The following is a 17500-nucleotide window of genomic DNA, read 5'->3' as shown; positions in this document are numbered from 1 at the left end:
CCTAACTAACCCTTGATTATGAGGACATTTTGGGTTTAACTGGACCTCTCACACACACACACACACTCTCAAACACACACAAACACCTGACTAACCCTTGATTATGAGGACATTTTGGGTTTAACTGGACCTCACTCACACACTCTCAAACACACACAACCCTAACTAACCCTTGATTATGAGGACATTTTGGGTTTAACTGGACCTCTCACACACACACACTCTCAAACACACACAAACACCTGACTAACCCTTGATTATGAGGACATTTTGGGTTTAACTGGACCTCTCACACACACACACACACTCTCAAACACACACAAACACCTGACTAACCCTTGATTATGAGGACATTTTGGGTTTAACTGGACCTCACTCACACACACTCTCAAACACACACAAACACCTAACTAACCCTTGATTATGAGGACATTTTGGGTTTAACTGGACCTCACTCACACACTCTCAAACACACACAACCCTAACTAACCCTTGATTATGAGGACATTTTGGGTTTAACTGGACCTCTCACACACACACACACACTCTCAAACACACACAAACACCTGACTAACCCTTGATTATGAGGACATTTTGGGTTTAACTGGACCTCACTCACACACTCTCAAACACACACAACCCTAACTAACCCTTGATTATGAGGACATTTTGGGTTTAACTGGACCTCACTCACACACTCTCAAACACACACAAACACCTAACTAACCCTTGATTATGAGGACATTTTGGGTTTAACTGGACCTCTCACACACACACACTCTCAAACACACACAAACACCTAACTAACCCTTGATTATGAGGACATTTTGGGTTTAACTGGACCTCACTCACACACTCTCAAACACACACAAACACCTAACTAACCCTTGATTATGAGGACATTTTGGGTTTAACTGGACCTCTCACACACACACACACACACACACAAACACCTGACTAACCCTTGATTATGAGGACATTTTGGGTTTAACTGGACCTCTCAAACACACACAACCCTAACTAACCCTTGATTATGAGGACAAACTGGGTTTAAATGGACATCACTATTAACTCCACACATAGCAGGGGAGTACCTGTATTAGAGTTAACCATACTAAACCAAATCAACTATTCTACATTAAAGAGTGAATTCACAAATGATTGTGCATCTTTTTGCTGCCACTAAACCTGTAAAAGTAATACGCACACCTAAGGAAATAGTGCTACAATGTGCTGTTGCTATATCAACCAACATATACACATGTGGTGCAAAATGAACCTGGTTGGAGAAAATTCAGTGATCAAAGATCAGCAAGTTTTACACTTCATAGAAGACTAGTTAAAGGGCAATTAGATGAAGAAATGCAACTAGACAGCCAATAAAAACTAACAAAATTAAACTGAAAGGGCAATTTTTATTTTGCAAATGGTAAAAAAAAGGCTCAACAACTGAGATCTAATAAGGCCATTATTAGAGATGCACCGATTGATCGGCTTGGGACCGGAATTGGCCGATTTTCACGTGATCGGTCATGACCGGCGATCGGCCGGTCAGTCTGACATTTGCCGATTTTATACCGGTCAAACATACTCGGGCGCCGCATGATTAACATCGCGCAACATCAGCATCACACGTGCACACGGAACACACATGTAGAAAACCTTGTGAATTACGGCAGTTTCACACCGCAAGCGTGAGAGGCGCGTATTTTTTTCGGCGTGCATGTTAATAAATGAGTGCATCACACCGGCAGCAGGAGCAGAGCGTGAGCGTCAAGCAGGAGCGTCGAGTGAGCAGCAGTGAAGCGGTTTCGGCGCAGAGTCTATTTTTGCTGCGCTGCTCACACTCAATTAAAGTGAAAGCACACTTTTTTTGATGGGCAAAATAAATGATTTCACACAAAAAGTGCCCAAAATGCACAGAATTTGCATGTCTAGTGTGTTTTAACAAGAACTGGAGTAGGCTATGTCAGAAAAGAAAATGAAGAAGACTCAAATATTTATAGAAAATTCACCCATTTAAACTTGTTTTTATTATTCAGTTTGTGTAGAAGTATATGGTGTTTTATAAAAAAAAATATATATATAGAAAATAAATTGTGTGTGCTGTAAAGTGGTTAGAAAAAATGAAATCGAAAAAAATCGGTATCGGCAGGTCAAACTCGGAAAAATCGGAATCGGCCTAGAAAATTGTAATCGGTGCATCTCTAACCATTATGGGACTAAAGTGCATGAGGGAGTGTGCCTCAAAATGACCTCAGCAACACACTGAAAATAAAACCAAATTAAATTGCCTTCCAGTAAATGCATGTATTTGTACATTTCTTTCAAAACAGTGTTTTAATAAAAGTAAATAAAAGGATGTCTTGAACACTCTTCTGGCCCAACAACACTTTTGAGAACAAAACCCACAGACATTAAAGGTTGTATCAGCGATTTCACGCCCAAAAAAGGCCCAAACATAAATGATCACATTCATCTAATCTTTCCTAACAATCCGCTAGCTGGCCGCCCCATAAGCATGCCATCCAAAAAACGCGTCTCTGTAGGCAGCCTAGGCGCCGAGATCTGCACACAAAAACAATGGGTTTCACCAACCACCAAAACCAAAATAAACAGTGTTCCAAACAATCACCAACAGTTCCAACCAATCACCGCAAAATCTCAAACCACAACACCCCCACCTTTTGTGTGCAGATCTCAGAGCCTAGGCTGCCTACAGAGACGCGGTTTTTGGATGGCATGCTTATGGGGCGGCCAGCTAGCGGATCGTTAGGAAAAATTAGATGAATGTGATCATTTATATTTGGGCCTTTATTGGGCCTGAAATCACTGATACAACCTTTAATGGAAGGCAACACTGATCTCTCGAAGAACTCTAAGAAGATTTCTTTTTCAACATCAAACCTCGGTTCCTCACGAAATCCCTTATATTTTGGGCCGTTCTTTCTCTCAGAACAGGGTCCTCTGCAGTCTTGCACTGCTCACACTCTGCCTTTGTTGCAAGGTGTCCCTTTGAAATATGGACTCTGAAATGTTTCATGACAGCATTCACTTCATTTGGGCTCCATGGCCTTTTCACAATTCTCCTCAATTTGGTCTCTGTAAAACAAACAAACAAACATATACATACACATATGTATAACTATACACCTATATGTATATACATGGAATAACTTTAATATACCCAAATGTTTAAATACCTCTGGAGTTCTCAGTTTCATCCTGATTCATTTGGCTTTTTCCTGAGGGGTAAAAAGCAACAATTAAAATGTATTCCAGCCCTACAATCCAAACAGTTTCGGACCATGTGAAATATCAGCAGATAAGCACACAGGGAAAACTAGGTCCTGTGTAACACGAAAAGGACCACTTTACACTGAATTACTGTGGAAGATAAAAAATAAAACATGAACCCAAAATCAACATGTATCCTTTTTCTCAAATAAATATCTAAAATATATGCGCACACACATACCTGTGGAGCTGTCAGCCTCACCCAGGCCCATTTTTGTGTTTTCTAAGGGAAAAAAAAGCAACACACTATTCCTCTTCTCTACACGGCAAACAGGTATATAATATATATACAATAATAATAATTATTATTATTATTATTATTATGTAAATATGAGGGCTCTGAACCAGTTCAAAGAATGAAAACAAAAACTGGGGAAAAACCAGAAACGATTACTTGAAATGACCATTAACCGGTTAATAATGGTGGGGTTTTTTTTCTTCTTTTTTCTGTTTAATGTTTTAATTTGTCAGTCAACCTCAACCAATCATGAATTTAAATAGTATGGCCTATGCTGACGCTGACACATAGTGAGTGAAATGCAAATGCTCAGCGGTCAAGTCAAGATAAGTTAGTCGCCATGTCAATATGCTGGCATTAGCTTTTGGATCTCAGAAGTTTATCTGAGGAAATGTCACCATGGCAGGTAATATCCAGGTGTTTTGAAACCAGCTAAAATTGCAGGTTAACTGCTGCCATTCAAGAAATTAGTTCAAAAATAATAAATAAATAAAATGATGTATGGCCAGACACTTCATGTGTCAATCAAGCTCAAATAGATTTACGATGTTTTGGACCAGCGAATGTTAGATTTGTGTTTTGGGTGCTTAGTTTGTTTTTGGTTTAAAACATTTGGCCAAAATCTTGTGTTATTAAAGTGCTATGCACAGTCTGCATTGGCTATGACTAGACAACCAACACCAGACTAAAGCCAGAAGTATACCTCTTTCTTTTTTTTACCACAGTCGAATGCACAGCCTTGCAAAGTATACTTCTTTTGACTCGTACACAGGCGTTCAACACATTATTTTCAAATTAATTTTTATATCATTATTATTATTTTAAATTACTATTGTCAGTTTTAAATTACAGTTTCAGTAAGGAACTCTTGTAATAAATTAGCAGTGGTTGGGACATATTTTAAGGATCAACCCCACTTAAAAAGATGCAATCTAATCCGGTTTACATGAAATAAGCTTCCGAGCAGGTTTAAGTTACGGACCACTATAGGAACACTATGACAGCAAGTCCAGGATGAGCACTGAAGAACCAAACAATCCAAGATCATGCCAAATCATCCACAATCAAATCCCACTAACTGAGTGGCGTACGAAGAACGGACCCCAGTTCCTTACTACCCTTGCATTGAAAACAAGACAGTCTCCAAAGCGTGCGCGTAACTGTATGAGGTTTTGTCGTCAGTTTGAGGATGCACTGGAGTTATGAGGTTTATTCACAAGCTGTTAGCATCGAGTTCAATTCAATTTCTGGTATTAGTTATTAACCAGTATGGTTTCTAATCAAGCCGTTCTCTGAACAATAATGTTTCACAAGGAACGCATGAACAGAAATGTAAGGTTGGATTTTCTTTTTTTTTAAAGCCCTGGTAAATATATAAATATACATTAAAACATACCGTTGGAACTTTCTGTCTCGTCCTGGGTCAACTTCATCCCTTCTTTGCTTCCTACATTTAGAAAATGAAACCATACTTAAACTTGACAACCCAAATACTTTGTTTCTGATAATCAGAAACCTGATGTAGTGAATACACTACACCACTGATGCTCACTGGAATTAAATTCATTACATACCGCTTACTCCAGAGACAGGCTCAGACTCTTCATTGTCGTCATCGCTTACTTCTTCCTCATCTAAATCCAGATCAATTTCATCTATAGAAAAACATATTTGACAAACATCCCCACACACCTGCATTAGTGCACATATACAATTCCTAAACTTCCTTTATCTAAAGAAATGAGAGGTACTCTAAAAAAAACTAATTCACCTCAAAAACATCTTTTCTGATTAACCTAATTAGCTTCAAAGTTTTTCTCTACATGTAATTTAGAATTGTCCTGTTACTGTACCGTAACATTATTATTATTATTATCATATAAAATAAGGCACATACCTTCGATCTCAATTTCATCAAGAGACTTTCCTTGGAAATTGACAAGAGTTCCTTTCTCCATTGCCAAGAGCAGCTTTGATATTTTTGCAATTTCTATAGTTGCATCTGGCAACCGATAATAGTCTCTATGGACCCGAATGTCGTGGCCCAAAAAGTTGGCTAGTTGATCAAGCTCATTATCCCTAAGATTAAGAACCTGGGACATTGTTGCCACCTGCTTACGGAGCTGTGTAGACCGGAGATATTCTGGGTGCTGTGCACCACACTGACTTGCAAAAAGTCTGATGCAGTCCTGTCCTCTGAAGAAGCTGTTGGGCGAGCACTTCGGTCTTCCAAATAGGAAGGGGTTGTCCCTGTCTACTTCACATGCATCTCTCTTGTCCACAAGAAGTTTTATTGCACTGACAAGTTCAGGGTTCAACAAAATTGCAACTTTTCTCCCTTTCTTGCCCATTATTTCCACTCTGCTGAAATGCTTGGCCATTTTTTGCTCAAATGGAGAGAGACTGACGGCGATATCATCATGGAGCTCAGTCTGGTCTCTTTTCCTGAAACACTCAAGCGTCATTTTTGAAACCTCTCCTGCACGACGTCTATTAAAGATTATAACTTGTGCAAGTGTCACTTTGGCGAGTTCTGCATATGTTTGTGAAGACTCATGATGTTTTAGGCTTTCAAAAGCATCAGCTGATTTTTTCTCTAGGTGCAGGTGGAGAAGCTGCACATCATGTGTGAATGGTATAGTTGATGGTTTGTTGAACTTTGATTTGTTCAAAGTAGCAAGAGCAGCATGGGAGACATGTTCTGCCCATTCACTTGAGCACAGTCGTTTAAATCGCTCTGCTGCTTTTGTCATACCATCGTCCTCTGCTGCGATAGCCCTGCAGAGAATGATGTCACCGATCTTGTTGAGCGAGTGTCCTAACTTCAGCGCAAGGCTTGGTGTCTTATATGAGTGGCTCTTTTCATCGTAGCCAGCAACATCTTTCACAGCCTCAATGACTTTGTAAAAATTGTTTGGCTTCACAGCATCTTCAAAACTAAATATGAAGTATTTTTTTCTCAAGGTTAGCAAGAGTCTGCCCATTTCCCGAACCTTCTGTCTGATGTATTCGGATTTTGTTGGATCACTTCCATGCTTGTTGTAAAGACACTGACTCAACTGCAGTATGAGGAAGTCATTTCGAACCACAGATGAAATGTCATCAATCTTCATGTTTCCCAAAATCTTCCACACCTCTGGAGATATTGCCTGGGAGAATGTTGACTCTGCAATATCAGCCAAAACTAAGACTTTGGCCTTACCAGTTGCTTCAGACTCTGAAAACATCTTTGAAGGGCATCTCCGTGTATGGCGCCACAGCTCCTTGCGAACAAACATGCCTTTACAGTATACACAGTGCACATATGTTTTGGCACTCAGTTCAATGTCTGATCGTCCTGGCCGCCTTCTAACTTTCAATGGTCCACTTTTACTTTCCATAACCTCTTGATTATGTTCATAGTTGCCTCTGTTTCGTAATTTCTCAAGTAACCTTTTTCTGTCCTGGGAGTGTTTAGGGAGCAAGAATGCAGCAGCAATTTCTGTCTCACTGTCTTGATGCTTTTTAAAGTGGCGGGCTATTTTAGACTGTGGTTTCTTGCAGACATAACAGTAGTTTTTGTGGGTGGAAATAGTGTTTTTGGGGTTTGGCACATTGTCAGTCTCTGACCGTTCACAAGACGACACTGCTGGTGTTTTCTTAAAACTCTGAAGCATCTCAGTATTGTGTGTAGTAGTATCATGATCATCACAAGTGAGGTCTTGAGCATAACTGGATCTGACCATTTCTTGCTCAGTGGAAGAACAGGGAATGGGTTGTGGTGGCACACTCTTTGCTCTCATAGAAGACTCTGAAAAAGCTGGTGTGGACTTATAATATGGTGGATTGCCTATATTGATAGATACACTATCATCACTATCGCTATTTTGTCTAGAGTCCGGGATAAAGTCATCAGAGGAAGATTCTTCAGTGTGTTTATCAGCGTGAGGAGAGTACTCTTCATCAGAGCGAGATTCTTCAAAGCTGGAAAATTCAACATCTGGCTAAAAAAGGAAAAAAGAAAAGAGAACAATAAGAACAAAAATAATAATACAAAAATAGTGTACCCTGCTTATAGTCCAGCACAGTTTTGATGTAACAAACTTGAAAATGTTTATGTAAAAGAAGGTGATGTAAAAGAAATTAACATACCAGTGTCATATTATTCAGGAAGCAGGTTTTGTGCCATGATCTTGAACATACTGAAAGAATATAAAAATAAGCATGTTTCTTTTAGTTTTTTACCAGATTACTGCTCCTTTTAAAATGCCGAAAACAATAGATATGCCTTTGAAATAATAATGATTTGAATAAAACTGCACAAAAAACATTTAATAAAAGCCCATTTTGTTTTCAAAACAAAAACACATACAAACATATATGAGTGATGCAGATACTGACATTTGCATGTAAGGCCAAGCCATTTTCGACTTGACACAGGTCCACTGCAATCTTCACAAGAATCCAAACTGGAGATAACAGCACTGTGAACTTCATGGTGGCACTATAACAAAAATTATTTATTAAATCAACATATATTGAACATAGCACAACTTTCATTCCAGAGTGTGGTGTGAATGGGCCTTAACTGTTTACGTCTCGGTGACTGAAAGTCACAAAGCATATCCAGATTGAAAAGTGTGCATATTGGGTCTACAGCTTATCCACATAAAGAAGCAGCCGACACATACCCAAAGCAACATCTTTTCCTCAAACCCTATCCCTGACATGACGGTCCTCGTAGTGAAGAACTGTCCTTACATTTCAGGTCAGTGTCATGCCCATCCCCCAACGCACGAGTTATGAAAATGAATGAACCGAGCAAGGTACATTTTACTCGAATTTGAGATGTCACAACAGCGTCTTTAAGACGACAGTCCACGTCAACCAGTCTAGTATGATGCCCAACCATCCTACACTTAACATTGCCTGTGTCAAAGAGAAGAAAACAATGAAGGAACATGCGCTCACTTACTTTCTGTTTCACTGATGAGGAAGGATTCACACTGCATTCAGTCACAGCCACTGATGTCTCGTCACACAATTCCTGTAATTATGAGAAAGACAGGTACAACACTGAGGCAAGGATGTTTGCCAATTGGTCACCGCAACTAATTCTAGTATCAACCAAAGTCTAAATATCTAGTGTCCCTTTCATGGCTCCGTCGTGCACAAAGCAGACATATAAAACAAGTAAGGACGAGGCTGATACATGTGGATCTTGTCTATAAAGTCAAATAAATCAAATACACATTACATAATAAACATCAACATACCATTTCCTTTCCAGTCAAAGCTGAATCTCCTTTCTTTGCAACCATCTTTGATGTGGTCATCTGAAATCAGACAGAGCAATTGTATGCTGTCGTCATAAAATGGTTTCATTCTGATGCATAACATTTAAAGGGACACTCCACCGGTTGAGACATGAATGTGTATTGAAAGTGGGTCATATATGTAGTAGAATAGTAGCATACATTTCTAATTTGGGTCCTTCTTGGCCGATAAAAGGCAGAAAATGACTTTTTAGTGCTTGTGGATTGTAGACAATACCCATAGTGCATTGCAATGCTCAGCTCCGCAGGCCACTCCCACTACTCCGCCCATCAATATAGACTAGAGTTGAGCTCCACTCTACGCTACCGCCTGGAAATCATTTCACACAATTTCTAGTGAAGAGTTACTTTGCGAACTAATTATTGAATTACTCCTCGTTTTTGTTTCGAAATGGTGTGCACTTGCTTGCATACTACCTCTCTCTCTCTCTCTCTCTCTCTCTCTCTCTCTCTCTCTCTCTCTCTCTCTCTCTCTCTCTCTTCGTTCTTCAGTTAAACATGCGCCCTGTCACACGCGCAGCAGTTCGTCTACATCTGGCTACTCACCGATCAGATTTGTAAGACTATGGCGGGACAAACACCCTCCACCTATCTACCAATCACGGAGTCAGTAGTGTTGCGGCATCCGGGTTGCCAGCTCTGCTCTAGTCACCACTTCTTGTAGCAGCCTACGTTCCTGCTGGATCCTGCAGCCTATCTGGCAACCTCGAGTCAGGGAGGAGGGGGAGGGGGTACAGTAATTTGAAAGTGATTGCAGTACCAGTTTTGGCCACAATCTTACATAACCCTTTAACCCTCAAAGACCTAAGGGTATTTTTAAAATTAATTTTCCGTCTGGTGTTATTTACAAAAAAAAGCTTGTAAAACATCAACCCTTTTGTGCACAGACAATTGACACACCTCTTTTTTTTTCATGACAAATTGAACTTTCAGCATATTTGTGTTGCATTGATGTCACCTGAATGTAAAATAAGTTATGGGACCACAAAGACAAATGAAAAAAATAAAACGGAAATTGAATCACTCAAACATTTATTGAAATCACACACAAATAAATAAAAGCTAAGCAAATTTCCTCTGGAAAACAGTTTGTTCATGTCTTTGGAGTCCTGGAGCACAGGAATAAACATTATAACTTGAACAGAACCAAAACTATTTACATTTTTCCAAAAGAAGTCCAGGCGTTTTGGGCCTCATGATATTCACTGGTGCCAAACCTCAAAACAGTTCCTATCAGGAATCACACAGAGGGCCACATCACAGGCTTTGCATTTCCAGGGGGTGGCCTGTTTGACCTGATTTGTCTGCTTGCAGTTCACACATTGCCTTCTACCATAGGAGGCCTTCTTGCTTGCTTCAGTTTGATCTGATGTTGGCACAGGTACATGGTCACTTTGTTGCTGGGTGGGGGGAACAGCAACTGTAACACCACAGAGTTGGGCTGTCAGCTCCTCCAGAAAAGCCCTGTGGGTCATGGGCTGTTGCTGCTTCTCTGCACAAACTTCCTTGTGAAGTAACTAACTGTTGGTCACAGCAATGTCCAAAAAATGGAAAAACAGTGTCCTGTACCATCTCATAGTTTTATGGTGAACTGAGTAGTATTGGATGAGTTGATCAGAAAGATCAACACCTCCCATATTCTTCTTGTATTCAGTGACAGGGGTTGGGCATGGAATGGATTTGGTGTTCCAGCCTCCATCCTGAGTTCTTACCCTTCTCTGAACTGTGTTGCCAGAGAAGGCTGGGTGAATTGTGGAGCAGACAGAGACTTCCAGAGCGTCCATCCACTTTACAAAAACCAGAGGGCCGTCACGGATCCACCTGATGGTGCCCCTAGGATCCTTTTTGTTCATGGCATTTGTGGTTGTGCGGGGGCATCCTCGTCTGTTGTCCCTGTAGGTGCCACATGCTCCAAAGTTCATGCTGTAGAGATCCATGAATAGCTTTGGACTTGTGTAGAAGTTGTCTACATACACATTGTAGCCACTCCCTAGGGATGATTTGTTCATGAGGGACATAACCGAGTCGTATGCCAGTCCTACACCAGAAGCAAACACAGACTTCCCCGTGTATACAGCAAAGTCTAAAGTGTACCCAATGCTGCTGTCTGCCAGCACAAAAAGTTTGAAGCCCCACTTAGTTGGCTTCGCCTTCATATACTGGGTCATGCCAGTGTGAGCCTTTGTTACCACCATCCTCTCGTCCACTGAAAGGTTCTGCCGTGGGTGATAAAATGCTCTGCATGCATGTTTGATGTCATCTAAAAGGGGCTTCAGACGAAACAGCCGGTCATAAGCTGGTGTCCCTCTCTTCCGGTCGTTGTGGACATCTTCATCAGGGTTGCTCATGTGGATGTTCCAGGAAATGACCTGATACCTGTCACGTGCCATCACTGAGTGGGGAAACTGTTGGCTGAAAATGGTGTTTGTCCTCCAGTAGTGCCGGATATTTGTCAGTCTCACCAGTGCAAAAAAGAAAGTCAGTCCTAAATATTTGAAAAATTCTTCAACAGTGAAGTTTTTCCAGGAATATTTTTTGCCATTGGCAATGTTTTTTGCAGCGTTTGTGTTATTACACAAAGTGGTTGCTGCACTGTCACTGACAAAAAGTTTGAAAAGGTCCAATGGTGTGTATATGGATGTGGGGCTGAGCTGATGTCCTGGCTTTCTTGTTGGGACGAACCTTTTGGGCACTGGAGGGATGTCTGGCTGACTCTCACTGTTCCATGATGGAGTTGGGGCTGCTGGCTGTGGTGATCTAGATCTCGACCTTGTGGATTCAGGACTCTGTCGACCCCTCAAGCTGCCGGATCTCGATCTTGACCTTGCCTCTGGATCTTGACCTTGACCGCGCTCTCCCTCTAGACCGTGACTGCAGCCGTCCATGACCTATTCCTGGCAGCTGCTGGGATGCTGCAGCAGAAGTGGAAGGGCCCTCCTCAGCGGAAGAATGGGAGCTTTCCTGTCTGGCTCGGGTGGGTGGGCTGGTGTCTTCTTCATTATCATGACTGTAAAACAAATAAAGCAAAATATTAGATCATACATATCAGATCAATTAGTGTTTTTGTATTTGATTTCTCACATAAGATAACAATGGCTGAGATTGCTACTGTACCCCCAACCCACCACAGCTATAATATGAGCATTCTCTCCCCAGCCAAAAGGTGTGACCAACCCCCCACTACAACATCCTTGAGACATTCTCTCCACAGCTAAAAGGTGTGACCAACCCCCCACTATCCTTTGTTTGTATCTCTAGGTAAACTCAGACAAACAATGGCTGAGAGACAAAGTGTAATCCACAACTCTTACTACTCTTTAACAAACATAGAAAAACGAAATACTACTTTTACAGAACTTATTTGTACATATTTAGAAAATGTATATTTTATCATATTAATTTTTTTTATTTTTTATACTTTTACAGTAAATAAATAAATGGAACTTACTCTTCAGCAGGGTCTAGACCATCCTGGTAATCTAGTTCCTCATCAGTCAAAAAGCTCTCTTCTCCAGAAAATCCATCATCCTCCATGGCATCAAAAAAGGCCAGCGCTTGATTTAGATCCATGTTTCTCAATCTCTGACGATCCATTATTCTCTGTGTATTCTTCAAAACTCGCGTCTCTCTGTGCGTCTCTCTCTCTCCCCTCGAAACCACTGTGCCGTGCGTCTCTCTCCACAATATCAGCCTTGGTTCATGCGTAATGACGCACACCAACGTGGACGACGGATCAGCCTGTCATTTGTCAACAACCTCACGCAAAGCATCACGTGATATGGAGTGTCCCTTTAACAAATTAGTATGAACGCAGATGTTTATGCTTTCCCCCCTAAAATGCAGATATTAGACAAGAAAATCTCCCTAAACGCAAACCCCTCACCGCTAGCTGAGGACAGGATGAATTTTACCAACTAAAAAAGGACTGTTCAAACTAAAAACTATATATCTATTAAATTATAGGCCTAAAAAATCCTCTCAGTATTAAAGAATAGCAGAGTCTACACCACAGCTTACACGATAACACCACAGAGAAACAAAAACAAAAAAATCACTTTCAGAACGATTTTACCAGCTGAGAAACGCTAGAAACATTGGCAGTAGGGGTGTAACGATACCCTCATGTCACGATTCGATACATATCACGATACGATATTATAGAGATACTCCAAGACGTGGTAAAAGGGTAACTTTTTTTTTTAACTGTTGATTAAAATGCCTAATTTGCAAAACATTGGGGGAGGAAATGAATAGGCTTACAGATTTGTTTTAGACAAATATGCTTGCACTCTGTCACCAACTAGATATATTTAAATTAATGTAGGCCACTTTTCACTGGTAACAAAAGACATTTGGCATTATCAGGACCCGCAAATATTCCCCCACTGCATTATATTATTTTATATATATATATATATATATATATATATATATATATATATATATATATATATATATATATATATATATATATATATATATATATATATATATTAGTGTTGTCAAAAATATCGATATTTCGATAAATATCGATACTGAAATATCTGAACGGTACCAATACTAATTTCCTGAAGTATCGATACTAGCCGAGCTGTCACTTTCACTTCTCTCCAAAGGCGCGTTGACAAACACCACACGCGCACTCGTATCATTCGCTCTGGTTAAATAGCAAAAGTGAAGTGAATGGGGCCGATCACACTTGACGCGTTTTTTGCAGTGAGAGGCGCCTATTTTCAATTGGTTTCCTGCGAGCGTTCTGCGCGCTGTTTATGCGCCTGCTGCGCCTCGCGGGTCTTCCGTTTTAATGCTGAGAGCTAGTTGCTTGAACGCCCTGAGAGTGCGATGATGGAGGATAAACTTGTGGTGCTCTCGCGGGTTACCAGGAGCTTAACGACTTCACGAACCGTAACTACCACAATGTTAACAGAAAGTAAATAAAATTAATAAAAGGCTGATTTGACGTTTACTTGACTGACAGGACAGCTGTTTCAGTGGTTGCCGAGCAACATAACAAACGCAGCGCACTGCTCGTTCTGTGTGATGAGTGCTGTGTGCCTCGCGTGTTCGAACCTGAAAAACGCGTTAGTGTGATCGGGGCCTAATACAGCTAACGTTAAGCACCTGAAAGACCGACACCGGGATCTATATAAATAATTTCGAGAGGTTGGTAACTCTTCTCATTTTAACATTTCTGAAACATTAACCAAGATGGCCTAGTATTGTTGTTGATATGAGTGTGTGTTGTCTCGTTTTTTCACCGTAATTCTTAAAGTTAATATAATCAGACTGAGAAATCTTAGACAAGTAACGTTAAATATTTTAACTGTGGTCAAATGTAAATTAACTTGTGCTTATTTAACTTAATTCAAAAATTTGTATTTAATTCTGCAATTTGCCTTCATATCTTATCATCAATTTGATTACACAGATACTAATTAAACTAAACTGAGCAATTGAGTGACATCTTTGAATTCAATAATGAAATGCCTTTAACTGAAAATTTTATGTTTTATCTTATTATTATACATTACTGACACTATATCCTCCAATTTGATACTGTTAAGTGCTTTGACACAATCTGTATTGTTAAAAGCACTAATAGCATTGTTTTCGCGTGTAATGCACACACGTTTGTGTTTAAATCTGTTCATCAAATAACGTTAATGTATTAACCAGCATTAATGCTTTTGAACAAGTGCACTACTTCAGGACATTTTTGTTCATGTAAAATATCCCTCATTGTCATGTTCTAGACTTGTTATATTTAGCTTTAAAAAAATAAAAATAAACTTAATATTGTGGCAGTTTTTTTCTCCGTGGTATCGAAAATGGTATCGAATATCGATATTTTTCAAGGTATCGTATCGAAGTTAGAAATTCTAGTATCGTGACAACACTAATATATATATATATATATAGTAGTTTAATGTAGTATTGACACAAACTCTGTAAACTTGATTGTTTCCCCTCACACAGTAATTTTTATTTTGGGTGTACTATACACAATACATATTGTCACTTTCCACAATATATATTGTTGCATTTTTGTATTGCGATACATTGCTTAATTGACAGCCAATCGGAATCAATTCTGCTATAACATGCTTCAGTATATAAGCAGCAGTCAAAGATGCGATCACAATAAACAGAACATTACCGTCTGCTGGTTGGACCCTAACACAGTTATGGTTGGTGTGAATGGGCCTTAACTGTTTACGTCTCGGTGACTGAAAGTCACAAAGCATATCCAGATTGAAAAGTGTGCATATTGGGTCTACAGCTTATCCACATAAAGAAGCAGCCGACACATACCCAAAGCAACATCTTTTCCTCAAACCCTATCCCTGACATGACGGTCCTCGTAGTGAAGAACTGTCCTTACATTTCAGGTCAGTGTCATGCCCATCCCCCAACGCACGAGTTATGAAAATGAATGAACCGAGCAAGGTACATTTTACTCGAATTTGAGATGTCACAACAGCGTCTTTAAGACGACAGTCCACGTCAACCAGTCTAGTATGATGCCCAACCATCCTACACTTAACATTGCCTGTGTCAAAGAGAAGAAAACAATGAAGGAACATGCGCTCACTTACTTTCTGTTTCACTGATGAGGAAGGATTCACACTGCATTCAGTCACAGCCACTGATGTCTCGTCACACAATTCCTGTAATTATGAGAAAGACAGGTACAACACTGAGGCAAGGATGTTTGCCAATTGGTCACCGCAACTAATTCTAGTATCAACCAAAGTCTAAATATCTAGTGTCCCTTTCATGGCTCCGTCGTGCACAAAGCAGACATGCAGAATTGTTTTAAATAATCTGCATCATATAAAAAACTAACATTCATGAAATACAGAACATGGTTGACTTTCAGTGATAAAGTCTTTAAGAGACTCACCCTTAAACGCCAAGGCCAAGAGGAATCCCCATAGTTGTATGTGACCTCCTCATCTGGAAAGATATGTCTTATACTAAACAGACACAGGTGTGGCCTTCCGTCAACAATGATTGTCTTGACTTTGCAATTTGGATTTTTGTCATCATCATTCACGAGTCGTCCAAGTGAATGTCCACCGTCCTCTTTTGTTGCATCTATGCTGTGATAAAAATAGTCCAGTAAGAAACTTAAAACATAGACACACACTGAAACATACGGTTCTAACTGAACATTTGGGTTAGGCTAACCTTGGCCTATTTAACCTATATTCAAATACACATTGAGAAAGTTAACTTGACTTCCTAAGAATTTAATAGGTCAGATGATCCACTTAAGGTAAAAAAATAATACCCCAGTTGAAAAATAACCATGTTATTGATTATCACTAACTAATAAGTTCCTAATATTATGAGAACCCTAGCAAATCTGCTATTGTAATAGTGCTGCACGATTAATCTTATCGCAATCGCGATGTCAAGCCTGTGCGATTATATGATGCAAAATGCTGCGATTGTATGTAAAATAAACAATGGGCTGTTACGCAATTAACGCAGCATCTGTTATTTTTTGTCATCCTTTGGCTAGTGTTACATGATAATGCTCTCATGCGATTGCTTAAAACCATTCATGCGAGACAAGTCAAAAGAGAGCGCGCTGAATGTCCGACTGTGACTCACAGAAAGACACGCGCCAGAATACAGTTCTCTTTCGCGCTTGAACGAACAATAACACACACAATTATGCCAAAATGTCGTTTGTCGAGTATCTTCATAACATAAGAGCAGTCTTATGATGGACGTATAGAGTTGTGAGAGGATGAGGCGCATGTGAGATCCGCGTCTCTGTCAGCAGCGGCTGCTCTTAAAGGGCCAGCAGCCAAAGCTTTCTGTCAGTAAAGTTAATCAAAGAACAAAGGGGACAGAGAAAATTACTCACTGCTCTTGACTAAAGAACTTATGTAGCTTTAATAAGGATTAGTCTATTTATTATTTATGCAGCGCAGACTGTTTGATAACTTTATTCAATTTCTGTATACCTGTTAGACAGGAAGGGCACAGGTAAATATGACATTTATTATGGGTTTATGTGAGGATTATTTGAAGTTCACTTAAATTAAAAGCTGTTATATTTTTGGAAGTCTAATAAATGTTTTTTTTTTTTCAATTATAGCTTTCAATTGTAATGATGGAATCACTGTAATGTTGGATGGCTATAATTAATGTTTTAAATGGGGGTGGATTAATTTATATCCAGACATCAATGGCTTAGATGTTATCAATCATTTAGTTGTTGTTGCTGCTAGTTTGAGTTGAGAAATACACATTTCAGAATTATCACTAATCTGTGTGTGCATTTTGCTTTAGATCCAAGCAAGTTGACTCATGAAACCATTTGTTTATTATATCGCAATCGCATATTCCAATTGCAATATTGACCTCAATCGCAATATGACATTTTCCCCAAATCGTGCAGCCCTATATTGTAATAATAATAATCATCATAATCATAACTGTTTTTATTAGAATGACATGCAACTAGTTTGCTCTGAATATGAACCAAAAATAAATAAATAAACCAAAAAAGAAACAGCCAGCTTACCAATAACGTGTTCCATTCCATGTGAAGTCAAACAAGTAGTTGCCTTGTACATCTTTAACATGTTTACTTTGAGAGAGAATCCCACGGTATTCAACAACAAAGGTGGAT

General features: G+C 39.6%; 1 protein-coding gene and 2 long non-coding RNA genes across 3 annotated transcripts in view; all 3 read right to left on the bottom strand.

The window, feature by feature from the left end:
* The window catches only part of mycbpap (mycbp associated protein), a 61356-nt gene that overhangs the window by 39954 nt on the left and 3902 nt on the right, over positions 1–17500 (bottom strand). The window lies entirely within an intron of this gene.
* LOC309493911 lies at positions 2886–8919 on the bottom strand. Its single transcript, XR_014204084.1, has 5 exons — positions 8791–8919; positions 8490–8561; positions 7916–8018; positions 3204–3245; positions 2886–3102 (listed from the first exon to the last, which is right to left on the bottom strand). It is a non-coding gene; the product is annotated as an uncharacterized lncRNA (long non-coding RNA).
* Positions 15447–17500, bottom strand: part of LOC309493968 — a 2664-nt gene continuing 610 nt past the window's right edge. The window contains exons 2-4 of the long non-coding RNA XR_014204146.1: positions 17393–17500; positions 15755–15953; positions 15447–15518 (exon numbers count right to left, since the gene is read on the bottom strand). The exon at positions 17393–17500 is cut by the window's right edge and continues 34 nt beyond it. This is a non-coding gene — a long non-coding RNA (uncharacterized lncRNA). The remainder of the gene's footprint in view (positions 15519–15754; positions 15954–17392) is intronic.

This window comes from Leuciscus leuciscus (assembly GCF_965113295.1).
Source record: "Leuciscus leuciscus genome assembly, chromosome: 3".
Taxonomy (NCBI): domain Eukaryota; kingdom Metazoa; phylum Chordata; class Actinopteri; order Cypriniformes; family Leuciscidae; genus Leuciscus; species Leuciscus leuciscus.
This window is presented reverse-complemented; position numbering and strand designations above follow the sequence as displayed.